The sequence below is a fragment of the Oreochromis niloticus genome, linkage group LG14 (genome assembly GCF_001858045.2).
Source record: "Oreochromis niloticus isolate F11D_XX linkage group LG14, O_niloticus_UMD_NMBU, whole genome shotgun sequence".
Lineage (NCBI taxonomy): Eukaryota > Metazoa > Chordata > Actinopteri > Cichliformes > Cichlidae > Oreochromis > Oreochromis niloticus.
Genome location: NC_031979.2, coordinates 16,241,522 through 16,257,852, shown reverse-complemented (window position 1 = coordinate 16,257,852; position 16,331 = coordinate 16,241,522). Strand labels below are relative to the sequence as shown.

Genomic DNA, 16,331 nt, shown 5'->3' with positions numbered 1-16,331 from the left:
CTAGCTTTATACTGGAGAGGGATTGGAAAGCAGTCGTAATGGCTCGCACAACATCTGCTTTTAAATCCACAAGAGCAATAAACCAGCAGCGGCACAGGTCAGCTGATCAGCTGATCATGGTCGGTATGCAAAGAAAGCAAATCTACTCGTACATACATCTTCCTTGTAAGACAGCCGAAATCAAAAAAGGCTGAAGGCTACATTAATAGCTGTACTGATTTATTTAAACATGCAAACATAAATGGAAGTCAACATTTGATGACCAACCTTCACAAATGGCTGCTGGCACTCACTGCTGTTCTTCTCTCCTGACCTCCTCTGTGCATAATGATGATTTGAAACACAAATTTCAAATATGGATTCATCCTTGTTTCCCTTTCTTAAGAATAACTTCTTGACAGCCACTCTTCCACTGAAACCATTTCAGTTTTCAGCAAACAGTGGATGGATCAAGTAAGTGGCCACATGCATCACTCAGGTGCTTTGCTCAGGATCTTTTCTTATTTTTTAAGGACATGGCTTTCAGATACTATTTATCTGCTGTAGATATCTTTTTTAGGCCTGCGACCTCTTCTTATGTCCTCCAGTTGTCCAGTTTAAGTTTTTAGGGATACACTACACATTGTGCTGACATATGCCAGGTTTCTGGCTAAGATCTCTTTGGAAATCACTTTTTGGTACAAAAATGCAATTTTATGCCTGTCAAACTGTTATCTTTGACACATTTTGTAGGTTCGACTGAAGAAAAGTGAGCAAACTATGCAAAGTAATAAGCTGTCTGATATGTGGAGACAACACTGATCCATCAAGTGAGTTAAGCAAAGTCAAGCAAAGTGAGACATTATACAGTCTTGACTGAAACTCAAAATACAGTACAGTACTTAAAAGCCAGTAAGCATGCACTACTGTGATTTAATGAGCAGGTAAGGCACTTAAAAGGAGTCACATGATGAAATATGGCATCATGTAAAATGTTCCACATGGTGGGTAAACTGGGAAACCTTCTGTTTCTTCCACAAACATACTTTGCACAGCATAACTGCTTGACCTATAAGCAGCTTGTAGTTCAATACTGTAATAATGAAAGAAAACGTAAGAAGCTTTGTGTTTGTGTTGGCCTCTCAGGGGATGCTGCAGCTTAAGGCAGTGTTAGTGCCCCACTGACATCAAACTGCTGTCTCTTTGAAAGGATAAATGTAAAACTGGCTGATGGGTAAAATCTCAAATAAAACCAGCATTATCTAAAAGCAGAGGGAGTCGAGGATTGCCCCACACTACACTTAGAGGTCATAGTGTAAAACTGGGCTCGTTATCACACAGTAACACATTTAAATTCGTGAAGCTCCCTCATGAACTTCTGAGTTGCCCTTGATCAAGACACAAAACACCCCTTTTGCTCCAGTCGAGCAGTCGGTTGCGCCGAGCAATCCCCAGACATGTTGCTCCCCTCAGTACTTGTAATCTTGTGAATATGAAGCAGGGAAGTGCAGGCAAAAGAGCACGTATGATCATGTGACTTGGATAAAGGCCGGTGTTATGAAATGCATTTTTCAAAAGCCTCTTTATATTTAATTCCTTTTCCAATATGTGTTAAACACAGACTAGACCCTGTCCACCAACAGACTGCGTTATGTGAAACTTGGCTTGGTGTCAATAATGTACGTTATTTAATGCGCAGACAGAAGCATCATTTATTTAAGTGCTGAAACATGACCATATATATAGAACAATTGATCCTCACGTCAATAAAGTGGATTGAATTACCCATTTAACCTTGCCTTCAATTAACCTAGAAAAAAAGGAGCTCGCTAGTGCGCACTGATTCACATTTGCATCTTTATGTCTTAACAGCACAGTCTTGCACTGAGTTGTGAGAACGGTCTGAGTCCCCCTCTCTTGTGGTTGACGGTAATGTTTCTAGGGAGTACTTCAGTGTGTGCTGTGACGTAACCTGTCATCCTAAAAGCCACAAGATAAAATAGTGTCTGTAACTCCCTAGTCGGCTTCTGTTAAAGTTGAGAAAATAGCAGCGCACTACCGACGTCATTACGCAATATTACAAATAACAAAATCCCAAACTATTCCGGGACAGTGGGGGATTAAAGCGTCGAGATTTGGATGGGAAATCTCAGTTTTCTAATCAGACCACCGGTGCATGCAATTCCCCATCTGTCTGCAGTACGTTTCCGTTAGACGCGTTTATTAAGCATCTCCAGTGAGACGAGCTTTGATCTCGAAATGCATGGGCTTGGCAAAGTTATTATTTTCTAATTTTTATTAGTGTGTCCGTGTTCGGTTGATGGAAGAGAAAAGCATTTTGCCTTTGTTCACTGGAAGCCAATGCTTTATTGATTATCTCACCGGTTTTAAGGTAGCTGAGAATTTCCCCTTTCCTGCACATTTTCACGCTGTGCTTTCTTTGGGCCTCTGAGTGCACTTCAGTAACCTCATCCATAAATTTGAAACAAACCTGCCATGCAAGCAAATCATGGGCTGGGAGGCAAAACTGCAAACGCCATTCAAATGCAGAGGGGTGGGGGATGTCATTTTTTGTGCTGCTGTTGCTCTCAGCAGTAATGAAAAATAAACATTCAAATACAGTATGTACTCTACATACAGTAGCGTTTGCTCATATTTTGGGATATTAAAATATTCAATCACTGGAACAACTAAACCCAGATATCTTCATTTAATTAACATCCGCAGAACAACTAGAAAAAGGAATCCCCATTTTAAGTACAGATTGAGTGAAGTGTAAAAATGCACAAAGTCACAAGTGGAAAATTGCACATTTTAAAGAAAATATGAGTCAAAATCAGGATATAATTAGCTTCCCAGTACAGTCAGCCATCAGATGCACTGCCGCAGGGACACAGCTGTCGATGTGCTGTGTTGTTAATTATTTATTTGAGTGCACAGAGAGGATTCTCTCTTTGGGATCATTTCTCCATACCTGCAAATCCCCAGAGCTCTCAAAACCTATGCATGGAAAAAAAAATCAAAGCACGACTTTTCTGGTGGCAAAGGGCTGCCGTGGATTCCATCTATTAGGGAGGGAGGCTGTAATGCAGTGAAAAATTGACACTAAAGAGATATTGCTTTCTCAAGTCAGAATGACCTGTGTTAGTTTTTTTTTTTTTCACACTTTAATAGCAGGCCCAGGGTCACTGAATATATCAACAGATATATGCAGCAGGTACGTCGCCGAGTTCAGTTTTTGCCAGGCGTAGATGATCATATCTTTGCTGGACCCTAACATTTGCCAATGCATACTGATGAAACTGCTCCTTATTGCGTCCTTTATCACCACCCGAAATTGCATCTTTCAGCACCTGAACTCTAAAACACAAAGTGGTATTTTCATAGAGAAATGAACGCCAACGGCGGCGTCCAAATAGAGGCGGGCGAGCACAGTTGCAAGTAAACACCTATTTGTGCAGTGATGCATAATTCCAGGAAGTGCAGTGTATGGAGCTGTCACGAGATGAATATGTGTTTCCCTCCTGATTCATGAAGTGGTGTAAAAAAAACACGGAGTGCACGGGGTTCATGTGTAATGGGAGTTAAGGCAGAAAACAAATGTATTGGTGGAAAAAAACACCTGAAAAAAATTCACGTCATTTAAACAAAATCTCCACAGTTTCTTTTTGAATCAGTGTTGACTCACTACTGCGAATGCTTGGTAAAGCACCAGCAAGGAGAACCTGGTCGATCGTTGTTCTAAATCCTGTTCTACCTTGATTTTAACAACAGTGAAATCATTCATGGTAAATCCTTATTACCGACTTTGACTTAGAGCCTGCTTTGAGAAGGGCATGAGGTTACAGACACATGGTGAATGAGTCATATTGTCTGCTTTTATCACGGATAATATTAGACCAGTGTGAGAAAAATCCTGCTAGGGAAAAAAGAAGGCTTAAATAAGTTGTCAGTGAGTTTCTGTCACAGTTTTTAATGGTTTATTGTGATTCTAGACATAAAACAAAATAATCTGCAAATGTCACTCTTGTCTGTCCAAGGCTGGAAACGAAAACTTAACAGTATGGTATGTACCAGCTCTTTTGAATAAAATCCAATTTGTTTTTCTAGGTCGCATACCTTTGGCAACACACAGTTGTCTGCATTGAATCGCTTGTGAGCTGTTATATTAAACACAGTTGTATCTAACATCTTAAAACTTATTGCAGATTTTAAATTGGCACTTTTTAAGAACCTCCTTTGAAACTGTAATGCGCAAGTCAATCTGACAAGAAAAAAGAAACTGAAATTACAACGTTGGATCTATCTAATCACTATTTGCTTTTTATTATGTCTGCAGCTACTTTGGCGTTACAATCAAAAGTACTTTAAATGGGAAATGCACTATAAAGTATTAGAGGTGGGAATCACCCCACAATACAACTATACTTGTGATACAATGTTATTGTGATTTGTAACATTTTTCAATGAATAACATATATTGCAATGATTCACTTATTTTTCTGCAACTGCAAATCACATCTTTAACTTTAAAGATTACGTTTGTTTTTTCACACCAACACTGCCACTAAAACCTGCCATAAGAAAAAGTCAGTCTGCTGTCAGTCTGTGACTGACTGTAGCAAAGTTGGCAAATAGATATATGTTTCTGACAATACAGCAATTAACTGTGATAAATTGTCGAAATCACACATCTGTTACTGTCTAGACAGACAAAAGTTCCCATTTAACAGAAATTCACATTTATCTATTACATTTTCACCCAGCAACCTTCCTGTTCTACAGTAATATAACCAGAATACATTCAGCGGGCAGACACTTGAGTCTAGTCCTCTCAACAAAGACTCATTCAGTCTAAATGCAACAGGCTGGAAATCTGTCTGCATTTTTAAATTAGAAAACAAACCTTCAGCAATTTCTTTCACAGTGACTGCAGTCAGTCCAAGTCACACTGCAACTGTTTGCAGAAAGGTCGCCTCTGCAATCACCTTGTGATCAGAATGTATGGTTTAGTTGCCACTGGTCACAGAAATTTTGAAAAAATTCAGTACAATGGCCGCAGGCACAGTTTTTTTTAGATGTAAGGAGGTTATCCTGTTTTTCTCGTGTGACTGAACCGTTAGCTATGAAATAGCAGGTAGCTTTATCAAGCTAAGTGTGTCCATTTTGGAATGGTTTTCATCACGTTTTAGCTGACTTGATGTAAATATTTCAATTTATTTAATAAAATATCCATAACTAGTGTCCCTGTATTGATACTATGTTGCATTGATTTGTCTTCCCCTAGCCTAGTAAGCATCTGGGTTTTTGAAGAGACACAAGCTGTGACTTTTTTTCTTTTCTTTCTGTGAAACTCTTTTTAACGTTAGTGTTAACTTTGAAAATAGTTTTTTGTTGTTGTCTCATCTGTATGTAAAGTGAAATGATATTTTTCCTTTAAAAATTATCTCAGTGAGTCATGTAAGCTTTTGATTCCCGTGTAAATTTGACACTTTATCTCAAAAGTGACTGCAGTGAAGTAAAAAAAATATGGTTTTCACAAACGTGGGAGAAAATAAGCGGAATTTGTCATCAGCCATCAAGTGCTGATATTTTCAGGCTTTTCTGTTTCCCCACTGAATCGAATAAGAGCTAATATCTGTTTTCAGCAATATCAAACCCAGAACTGCAAATTTGTTCAAGAGAAGGATTTGAATTGTTCAGAAACTTATTGTATCCCTCAAACTGAAAATAATTCTTGGTCTGATAAATTAAAGTGCATATTAAACCAAAATCAACCTATTCTCAACTGTATGTTTTATTTACTGTAATTAATACCACAAAAAAAGTAGAACGTACAGGTCAGTCAAAGTCTGTCTGCATTTGTAGAGCTTACAAAACAAAAGCACTCAGCGTGAACAGCTTGTTGGATGAATAATGTTAATTGTAAAGGCCAGAAGAAGGTTGTTTATTGTGGCTAAACTATGATATCCAGACTGGTCTAAGTACAGTGAGGGGTTAAGTGGTTCAATGTGGGAGAAAGAAGACATGCAGCATTTTTTATCCAGCCCACTGAGTGTCAGCAGCTCAGCAGTGGTGGCAGTCTGTGATTTGTAGCTGTCTAAGGATTTGCCCTTGAATCAAACGCGTCAGACATCTGTTTGTTGATGGCTCTGAGTCGTGTGTATGCCGAAGACCCCGTCCAACTGATGACCTTATTCAATGTTACTACGGTGCCTTCTTAGCCCTCCTGCTGTTGCCAGCGACAGCTGTACATCGGGCAGACTTGGCGTCCCGCCACTCTCCCCCTGAGCTTTTGAAAGCACTGTAAATGACATTTTTCCCATGAATGCAAGAAATAAAGAGTGATTCTGAAGTTGTTTTCTACATCAGTCTCCCTATCTGCGTTTGTGGAGAAACTCATATTCATGTGAGCACATGAACTGCTAATGTAAAACATAATTGTTGTGTTAATATTTAAGTGACATACAACATTTTGGGAGTTTGTGATTCACCCACAAATGTCCATGTATGCAGCCTGAGCTAATGCTGCCAGAGACAGCCAAAGAGTGCACATCCACCTGACATCATTTCATACATAATGATGAGGTAAACAGGATGACCACAAATGGACGCCGCCCATCTGTACATACACCGCGGAGGGGATCCAGTGTAGTCATTCCCAGGACCAAATGTAACTTTTAATTTTCCGCTTTTATTTGCTGCCACTGATAAAGCTGTTCACAGTTTAGCCATCGGGGGAGCAATATATTTTTTTATCGACTACAAAAATAATTTAGTCGCGAGGTTTACTTTCATTTCCACAGCTGCTCTCTAATTTTGGTTCCAGGAAGGCCACTCATTTGTTATCGGAAAATGGGGCCAGCACACCTTCGCGATATATCAGTCTCCGGGACTACCGGTGGGGGTCACCTAGCAACCCCCTTCCCCTTCAAGTAACGATACAGCTCAAGGCCGTAGACACAGGGAAGCTATAAAAGAGGCTGTTATGAGGCCGGCCACCTGCCCGTGGATCAGCTTAATGTTTTTTATAATCATCAGATACGTGCAAGTGCCATTCATCCACACCAGAGACAGTTTACTATAGAGATATCTGAGACACCTGTGACTCAGACATTTTACAAAACAATGACAGGCTGCCACAGTCTGTCTGTACTCCCTGTTTTATTGGTCATAAACATGCATATCTGTACCCTCTCTTGTATGCAGCTCAGAGAAAATAGCATAATTGTGTCTGACACAGCCCTGACACTACCCTTTTCCATTCTCACTCTGCCGTCTCTCTTCCCTGTACGTGTGTGCCTCTAGGCCACCCTGCAAGCCATAAAAAAACCACAATTGCGTGAAAGTGTTGTTCACCGTGGACTGAATTCCAAAAGCAGTCGACAACTAAATGTTTCCTAAAAAGAAACTCTTAGAGAGATGGCACTGCAATTGTTTGGACACTGCAGGGAGCAGTTACCTTTCTTGTACTGAAACATGAGGCACTTCAGAGACATTTAATCCATATATTGGGAGGTTTTGCAGGATTTACTTTGCTTTGCACTTGTACGTAAGCAGCATAAATAGAAGATTGTTTCTAGCATTCGCTGCCACATTTTGCACAATATATGTGGGCTGTTGTTGTAGTGTTAACATGTATCATCTCTGACAAGTGGCTGTTTTTGCCCACGCAAATAGAAAAGGCTTTTCAAAGGATGCTGAGTAAGACACTATTTAGATTAATGTAGCAGCAGAGCAAAAAGGAGTGCCTCCCTTAAAAAAAAATTACTGCTCAATCTTTATACATTTTTGTGTAGATGGAATAGGAGGTGATAGTAGGTCTTTTTGGCTGCACTACAACACCTTTTAAAAAGACGTATGCTTTATTTCAGTGAGACAGGCTAATGAATACTTTTATAACAAATGTGGTGTTTTGTAGTTTGGAATAAAAGAAGACTTACCATCCACCAAAGAAGGGCATTTGTGCAACAACTCCCAGACTGGTTTCATTTTGCCAAGCAAAGTAGAATGACATTGTCCGGATTCAAACATGCACTTCAAAGTCTGTCAGAACATTAGATATCAATGGACCCCCAATGAGGCCAATGGGGCCTGCCCACCGGGCCTGGCTCCAGCACTGGCAACATATCGGGGCCTCTTCCATCTGTTGCCCTCGTGCTTATGCGCTTGTGTGTGTTTGCGTGTGCGTACGTGAGTGTGTGTGTGCGTGCACGCTAGCCTACTCAACTCCCATCTCTATCATCTGCTGAACTCCAGTCCCTCTCTGTCCTCTTATTAGGCTTGAAAAGACACACCAGATGGCTTGTGGGAAAAAAAAAAATCATAAATCGCCAACAAGGAAAGAGGCGCCACCCACAGCCATGGCAGGGCTCTCAAAGATTTAAAGCATACATGACATACTTTGAACACACAAATGTAGACACACGAGCCCACGCCAGTTCATGTTTGACTTGCGGAAATGGCACGTGTTGGAGGAAAAAAAAAGACAGCGCAGCAAATAAATCACAAGATCAAACCTTATTATTGATTTTTGATGAGTTCAGTCGACACACGCGGCCTTGACTTTGTGACTACGAGTTATGTCAGCGCGGGCACTGTCTGCACAGTCATGTTCTGCTTGCAAACTGAGTGGTCGGGTTTATATATAGCCCTGTGGAAAAGCAGGTTTCAGAGGGTTCATGTATCAAACACACTCAGGCTCACATTCACAATGATGCCTTCAGACATTCCAGTGCACCTGGACTGCAAAGTAAAACCGAAACTTAGTTCCCAAACCCTCTTGTTGTGCAACACTAAGGAAGGACAAAAACGCGTATATAAATATTAAAAGTGTTCATAAAACTATAAGAAGCTTATTATTGTTGCTGTTGGAGAAAACGAAGCTGGTTGCTTTTATTTACTTTTCTGTCTTGTGGTAACTTACTGCTGACTGCACTCTTACAAGGAAGGCATGAAAGTAGTAGAAAGTCTCTAATGTAACTCACAGGATGAAGGGAAACTCAGGCATTTCCCACACTGTTGAACTATTTCTGTAAGTCGACCTTCAGCTGATATAAGATCAGAAGCTGTTTGGAGGTCAGCTGTGCTCTTTTGTTCCGGCACATCTTTAAAAAAAAAAAAAAAGTCCAGATAAACAGTTTCACTGAAGGACAACACACCCATAGGACAAATGCCTTTTTATCCACTTTGAAAAGAGTATAAAGATTCAAGTCTTCAGAGAATCCCTCGAAGAAGAAGAAGTGCCTGAGCTTTCATAATAACAATAATAGCAGCTCACTTCCACTTTGGACTGAACTCATCTTACAGGCAATACCCCTGATTCTGATTTGATCATATGTGATTCTAAGCACTCTGTGGGCCCTCGAACAACCTCCTTTTAATTTTTCTTTGCAGTACTGGAGCGCTCATCCTTGCCAATAAATTGCTCTGCCCGACGCCTGTGTAACACTCTCGTGTTTTGTTTTATTTTTGCTTTGGGCAGCTCAAGTCATGAGAGTTGGAGCCGACCGACAGGCTAAAACTCAAAATACTGCATGGCACTTTGCAGCGAAATGTGGCATAGAGTCGCAAGATCTTCTGCGGGTTTTTTTCTTTGGGTTATTCAGGCTTACAGATGAGCACAACATCGTGTTAGTGGCTGCTTGCATAGCAGTAATTCAGCGATTTGAATTCCATCTTGGCTGCTGCCTTGAGAGATGCAAAGTAGTCTGTGAGTTTTAATATAGCAAAAGGAATTAAAAGCACATGCGTAGAGATGTCTTTGTATGCATGTGTTACAATCAGAGAAAATGATGTCTTTCTTTCTCTCTCTGCTCATTTTTCCACGTATGACATCCACTTGAACAAGGCCACCTTTGCCTGTTCCAGCATCCCTTAGCAGAGCCAGCTCTGGTCCCAGCTCAGAGGAGGTGAGCTGACTCAAGTGGTGTTTCTGATCCTCGCACCAGACGCTGTCCCACCTCCATCACAGACAGGCTCTTTATTCAGTGACGCCTGAAATTAGATGGTGCACATTTAAGGCGAATGGAAATTTTGGTGGTGAAATTGGCACTGGGGTTTGTTGCCAGTCACCGAGGCTATGGCAGCGTGAAGAGAAGCACACTGTGGACTTTCTAATAATTCGGAACCAAATGGCTCTTTTGAGTGCAAGTACAAAATTTTCTTCATTTAACCCAGTTTCCCGCAATAAGTTTCTGCATGCGTGCTGCCGTGCAGCCAGTCGTGCGTGAGGCAATCCTTTGTCTGTGAGTGAATTCACCATCGCCAAAACCAACATATGCTCTTGCATACACCGATGCTCCTCGTGACCAAGCTGTTGTCTTGTCAGAGATAAGGGATCTGTAAAGATGAGTGGCACTGAGGAGTGGAGGTTGTGCGGTTCGCCTCTTACTCAGGGTAAGTAAAGTGGCAAACAAGACTCATCAGTGTACTTTTTCCCACTCTTGATTTTAGTCAGCATCTCTTTTCCTCGTGTTTCACTATTGCCCTCTCCCTCCTGCTTCTGAGCAGCTCCTCGTTTCCTTCTGTCCTCACCCCCCTCTCGCGCTCCTTTCATTGCTGCAGCCCACCCTGCTCCGAGCTTTAATGGTACATGCCATTAGAAAGCCCGTCTCTGGAAGGGAGGAGGGGGGAGGGTGGTCTCAGCCTCAGCTAAGAGGCTACTTTAGTCTCCCAACATAAGCACATTCACAGATGTCTCTGAACGGGCAGAGTCTCCTCACCCATCACGACAGAGCAGCCCGCTCCTGTGTGAAGCGACGAGCCGTGGACAGAGAGGAACGCAGAGGGATAAAAAGCGAGGTAGTGAGGACGAGGGCGGGAGGGAGAGCAGGAGAAAGAAGAGGTGAAGAGCCACAGAGCAAAAAGAAATACATCGCTGTCACTCTGACGTCTCCCCCCTGTGCTCCCCGTTTTGGTGTGAATGCAAGAAGAGGAGAAGGGGGGAAAGGGGGAGGAAAATAAATCCTGGGAGCTTGAGTCGTCTCTTTGCTTTATATTCCCATCTTTTTTTTCCTTTCTTTCTTTTTTTTTTATCTCCATCATCCAAGGCATGACGGCGAGTTTCAGCTGGCACTGCAGAATAAAAGAAAGGGATGCTTTTTGAATGCTGCTTCTCTTCTGACAAGGGACAAGGAAGAGCGAAAGAGGGACAATAAACAGGATTTCTAGATTGATTGGGAGTCCCTATGCCGTATGCACTGGAATAGCAGGGTTACACTGAAGTCTTTCAACGAGGTAAAAAAAAAATAAAAAATAAGATTATCTTTCTGTTTTCTGTGCGCCCGATCGGCTGTCATGGTCAGATATACATCTGAGAGGCACTTGAAAGCATGCACATAGAAGCTTGACAGAGATAAACCCATTTCCATGCCGATCAGGTCTGGAACAGCAGTAGGGAGATTGCCATCTTTGTCCCTGGGTCGCCGTGAACAGCGGCACGCTGGAAGTGAGAGGGAGAATCTATTCGTGTTGCATGCCGCAGAGAGGCAGTGTGAGCAGGCTTTCGCTCTCAGGAGAAGAGTCTCGGTCGCCCTGATGAAAAGAATTGCTGATAATCCTCATGATGAGCATTTGAGTGCTGAGAGAGCAGAAGGGCAAGGAGAGATTTTCTCTCAACCAGAAGTGCCGCCACACACGGTCTGACTGGAATTTAGAGTCAGCTGGCAAATGGAAACATAAATTTACTGTATATATATATATATATATATATATATATATATATAAGAATTTCATATCTTAGTGTAAACTTTAAAAGGTCTAGTGAAAAATATACATCCCCCATGAAGAGTATACAAGAAGAGTTGGTAATGGAACAAGATGCTGTTTTCAAAAAAGCAAAGTCTGAGCACTTTCACTTGTTACCCTGGGGAGCTATACGCTCTCTTCTAGACAGAAAATAACAACTTGTCCACACCACTGAACAAAGAAAAGGGCATTGGCTTGAGAAAAGGGAAGCTTGAGTTAACTGGGCTGTATGTTCTTTTTTGTGACACCCAGCCAGGAAACTCCCAGCTCTCTGAGAAAAGATGTAACACTTGCTCTCTCGGCCAGCACAGGTGCTCAAGAAACATGTGCATGCCTTCCACTCGCCATTGAGAGAATAACTGTACTGTATGTATGCTGTTATTATATAATGTGGGTTTGGGTGATGATTGTGATCATTAGATGTTTGTGTGTGTGCATAACTTGAAAGGAGCAGAAAATAGTGCTCCATCATGGGGAAGAGGGAAAGAGAGTGCAAATTTGGAGTGTGCATTGGTAATATCAATATTGCAGGGTTCAGTGCTTAATTATATGTGTTTGCTGCAGGTTAGCTAACAGAGGTGGAAAATCTTGCACCATGTGGTTACAGGGCTGGAGGTCTGGGCTGTAGTCTTTAGTCATGTGTCAAGACACATCAAGTTGTCTGTCCCTGAAAGTTCTGACTGGTACATTCACGGCATGCTGACACCCATCATGACATCATTCATATTGGGCAAATATGCTTTCTCTCAGGCTCATATTTAAAACAAAAAACAAAAAAGTGACAGTTTCAAAGAAATAAACGGTCCAAAATAAGATGTTACACTTTACTCCCTGTCTGATTTGGTGGAGTAATTTTCATAGTCTTTCATCCAGCTTAAGTGGTGTATTTATGTGTATTTGCAACATTAAATGAGAAATGAACCCAAAGCTGCAGTCGCTCAAAGGGCAGTGTTTCTATTAGCCATGCTTAGACATACAGTTACAACATGCAGATATAGGCAAGTGTCTAGCTGTGTTTCTCCACTTAATCTGTGTCACTGTCTGCATACATGACTGCAGCAACACCCGGTGCCTCTTTTTCCATGTTGTACAGTACGGTGGGCTAATGCTCACATGCAGTGAATCTGTGCATATTTGCTCCCAGCTGTTTCTCACACGGGTGTCGGGACGCTCATGTAGCGCACATCTCCCTGACTGTGTATATATGAAGTCTCAGCTCAGTCTGGCAATGTCAGCAAATAGCATCCACATCTCATTTATGGAAGTGGACGGCTTGTCATTTTGGTCTGTGTTCAAGGTTGCCCCCTCTTTGGCCACACAATACACAAAGCGCTCAGAGGCCAGAAATAAACACAAGCACAGCCACCTTCCACCTGCCACCATAGCTCACGGTTTACAGGACAGAGCAGAACAGAGTCAGATAGGTATTGCAAACTACTCCTCTGGATTTATTTCCTATTTTTTTTGTAAAATCTTTTACCACAATTACATATAAATAAAAATTATTTTTGCTCTTTAACATTATCGAGCCAAAATTGTAATATTTTACGTGAATATCCTTTATAGCAGCAATAGAGCAGTTACCCTGCCTGAAAGCCTCTTTTTCTCACCGTCTTCCAGAAGGTTGGAAAACCTTCTATGTAGAGTGCTAATTAGTAATGTAAGCACTCAGATTTCTTTATTAGTAAACCTTTTCACTGGATAATAAACCTTGAAATGTTCAGAAATAAATGTCAGGAGCTCAGAAACAAAGGCTTTGAAATCCATATTGCCACAGTTAGCCGTCTCCACTCAATGGCCCTCATTTACTAACAGTGCGTACGCACAAATCTGTGCGTAAATGGTGCGTACAAACATTTCCATGCACACATTAGCAAATTATTACAGCGGCATGTTATCACATTCTTAGTGGCACTGCTTTAGTGTAAAGTGGCACCAGATTTTTTTTAAAAAGTGAGGACTTCAGAATAAAAGTCACTATAATTAACATATAATACACTATAGCGCCACTGCTATCCACAATCTTAAAGAGGTGCAGGTGCTGAACGTCCATGTGGAGTACACATGTTCATCAGCGGCAGCTCAGCAGCATTTCACACCTCATTGCGCGGCGTAATAATATGTATGAAGCCTGACAAGACGGAGGGATTAGACTTTGAACAAATGTTTTGAGAGCTATTGAGACGAAGCCGCGGAGGTTCAGAAACAGAGAGCACCACGTGGGTGGATGCCAAGCAAGTCTACCTACACTGAGAGCTTACAGATAAAGGTTTCGGAGCTGGGCAACTTTCATTTATGTTTGATGTCTGTTCAGAGTGTGTTGTAGGTTTCTCTTTGAAGGTAACCAAGCTCCTCTGAAGATTCAGTCATGGAGCTGCCCAGCCTTGGGCAACGGAGGGGTAAAGCAGTACGTGACAGTGCATTGTCTTTATCACAAACAAAGGACGGTGTATATGGCTTAACAAAGACTGAAGCAGCCAGTATGTGTTTGTACAGAGTAGTACACTGTCCCCCATAAATCTCAATGATCATGAAAATAAAATACATGAAAAAAAATCAGACTTTTTGCCAGAAGGCTTCGTCACCTCTGCTTGCAAATATCACACACTGTCGTGAGCAAGTACAACACCAAAAGGTGTGCCTGTATTTCAGATTTACATTGAAAAATGAAACTGCCTCAAAGTACTACTATTACACCAGTAAGTGATGGTTATTACTTATGAATGGTGGAGAAGAAACTGACTTTCTGCCTATTTTTATGAAAAACGCCTGTTAATTCCTTTCATTTGTTTTCTGCTCCCCTGCATCAACACCAATTACCCACTTTATTAAAACATTATTTTGCACCAGGAACAGAGAGTGTGTTGATTTAAAAAAGAATCTATCTTTATCTTCCACCTCTGTCTCTAAGTGTTCAGGGTACGAATGCTGGGCAAGGATGAATGCAAGAGAGATGAGATTTAGACTTGATTCGAGGTTCCTTGTTATATAAATATTTGTTTCTTAGCACTATATATAAAAGGTCAGTCTGGGCAACAGTGTCAAAAGCTGAACTTTTAATTGTATGAAAACAAATGATGGCACGGTCTGAATATGGCCCAAGGCAGTAGTTGGGGAGGGCGGGCTAAAAAACATGCCCTTTGTAATGAACAAGCGTAGAAGCGAAGTAAAAGCAAAATGACAACTAAAAACAATCTGTTGGGCCTTGCAGCAGTGTTGTTGTACCTCAGCGGATTACACTCCACGGGGCACTTAAAATCTGTCTGGCTGCCCATTAAGACAGCCACTATCCTGGCTCATTAATGTCCTGCAGAGGAATTAGAATAAACTGTGCTCTACAGACTCACGTTGGCAGAGGCTCTCTGCCTTCTCTCCAGCAGCTTTTCTCCCTCCAGGGACAGCAGTTGTTTGCCCGCGGTACACCAGAGTAGCTTGGAGTGACCAGCAACACCAAATAATTAGATGCTCCACTCCTCCAAATGGCTGTAGCTGCTGAATTCATCCTGACTTGTTACAGCTATTTCAGGGAGGATGCCAAATATAATCACTGTGTAGGATACCAACACTCACTTCAATGGGAAAATTGGGTTTGAAAAGCGAAGATTATAAGAAGAGGTTGGGATGCTATCTTGAAAGTAGCGAAGCGATGACGCTCATAATCAAGTGCATTAAAGTCAAAGGGAAAGAGTGCCTGAAGGGGGTCTAGATTATGTTCTTCTTGTTTTTTGTTTTTGTGAGCAGTGTTTTAGCATTTTAAATGTCCTGAAAGGTTATTGCTTCATAGCTGGTGCTTTTTCTTACTTTTAAATTGTAGCTATGAACAAAAAAATGGGAAAAATATATTGGATATCATAATGTGTTGGGTGGAAACCATTGCATCCTGTCAAATAGATCACTATTCCTCAGGCCACGGGAGGAGACCCTCAGCTTTGGTTGTTCTTTTTGTTGCTGCTGCCATGTTCTTGCGCTATAAATGCATCCAGCCACTAGATGCCTTGTTCACTAAATCAATGTCATATGAAAATAAATCTGGGGTTTTTTTTCTTCTTTTTTTTTCATTTTAAACCAACAAAAGAAAATCAATGTGTCAGTTCAATAAACTACACAAGTATGTTTCTCTTCTTGCCTTATTGCTGCAGGGAAATGAATTGAAATTTTCAACAACAAAAAAAGAAGAAAGAAAGAAATGTGACATTTTACCAGCTTCAGCTAACGTGTTTATTTCGCATACGCTGAACAAGTTGGTCTGAGCATTAATCAAATGAGCAACCGGGATTTGCTGCTTTGGCTTGTAATGCTGTTTACCGGTTTAATCAGTAATGCTGCACGATTCAAATAAGTTTACCCTTTTTCTTAATTATTTTGTTCCTGTATAATCTCATTATGTGCATTTGTGGCTAACCATAGTCCCTGGGGGCAGTTCTGCTGTTTTAGAAAAAAAAAGAGAGAAGGGAGAGAAGGTATTAGAGACAGCTGGCAGTGTGGTATCAGTTGTGTTCACATTCATCGGGCATGCTGTAGATTAGGAGCAGAGATGCTACCGGAGGCGTATCATATGTGCAGTCGCATACTCTCTGCACAGGCACACAAAGCCACACACAGTC

The 16,331-nt window shown here is 41.4% G+C and overlaps 1 protein-coding gene across 5 annotated transcripts in view; it reads left to right on the top strand.

Annotated features, from left to right (window-relative positions):
* The first annotated feature begins 10,621 nt into the window (after positions 1-10,621).
* Positions 10,622-16,331, top strand: part of b3gat1a (beta-1,3-glucuronyltransferase 1 (glucuronosyltransferase P) a) — an 89,023-nt gene continuing 83,313 nt past the window's right edge. For 3 of the 5 annotated variants that reach the window (XM_003441594.5, XM_005474612.4, XM_005474610.4), the window contains exon 1: positions 10,625-11,217. The gene's annotated coding sequence lies outside the window, so the exon portion shown is untranslated. Of the gene's footprint in view, positions 11,218-16,331 lie in introns of all 5 variants that reach the window. The other 2 variants (XM_005474611.4, XM_005474613.4) reach the window with 2 other exon arrangements.